We start from the raw sequence: 1297 nt of genomic DNA, 5'->3' as shown, positions 1-1297 counted from the left end.
AATTCAAGAATTTCACATAACAGTGTAGCATGTTGAGAAAAATGAATAATCCTTACTCTTTTAGACACCCAGATATGCATTAAACACCTTTATTAAGGCTCTTAAATCTAAAACTATTTGAAATGATTAATCGAGTCTTTGCTCTGGCAAAAGCTATGCCGTAAGAGGAATTCTTCATGTATTTTCAACATTCTTTGTTTGTAGTGAAATATGCATTCACTACATAGTTCAGTATTTTCCTTTTCTTCCTACAGCAGAGATGACAAACAAGTGGCACCAAGTCCTGGTCCTTCTTCCATGACAGGCATCACTAGTCAATCTCGGCCTACTTTCTTGATGAACCCAGGCCAGCTTTCTTGAATAACACATCAGTGAGCTGCCAGCGCATCAGTGATGAGGTGAAAACAATTTGCGATTCCTGTCCCCAAAAGTACCTCTCCACACTTGGTTTAAAAGGTTAGCTACTTTCCATACATTCGACTCTATAAAATTCCTTTCTGTTACTGTCAAAAATATGTTTCTCAGTAGGCCATTGTGAAACCAGGTTTGATTGAAACCTAACACCACCAATCTTTAAATGCACACATGAGGAAGATAAACTTTGATAAAATGGTCAGCCTACTAATTTATAAAAACCTGAGGGATATTTTTTGTACGATGGGGTAAACCAATCAGTGCCATAAGTTGTATTGCTCTGTGAAATATTAGTATCTGAGAGAACATTGGTTCATCACATTTTAACACTACATTTTTGCCACTGTGGCAGCTGTCATAACATCACAGACCTTCAAAACCAGTCTTATCCAGCAAGCTGTTTGTCTATTTTAACCTAAAATGTGAAGTAACCTCAATAAACAGGTAAATTGTATCAGCAAAAAGCATAGCTTTCAGTGCCATGCTTTGTTATAACTTTATCCTCAAGCCCATTCCCAACAGTCTTCCCTGGATGAGGGTGACTTCCAGCCCGAAGCCATTCATCGGCCTCAAATGCTGTGGTCATTCTTTCTGCCCATCAGAACGGTTGAATCACAAGACCAAAGTAACCGAAAGCTTACTCAGGAGTCAGAGAAATAAACCCAAACATGGCTGGAAGATTTCTTAGCCTTTCCTTTCATTCTCAACTTGGGGACCATTTGCTTCTTTTGATGTGGGAGAAGTTGACAGGCAAGGAGTCCACTAGCGCTGTTTGCCCCAAGAGGCCTGCCAGGGGGACCTGCTGCTCACTGTCTCTGCTGCACCATTTTCTCCTCGCTATCTCTTCTCCTTTGAATCCCAGGAAGCAAACAAAACAGACATG

Source organism: Pteropus vampyrus, unplaced genomic scaffold (genome assembly GCF_000151845.1).
Source record: "Pteropus vampyrus isolate Shadow unplaced genomic scaffold, Pvam_2.0 Scaffold150, whole genome shotgun sequence".
Taxonomy (NCBI): Eukaryota; Metazoa; Chordata; class Mammalia; order Chiroptera; family Pteropodidae; genus Pteropus; species Pteropus vampyrus.
This window is presented reverse-complemented; position numbering follows the sequence as displayed.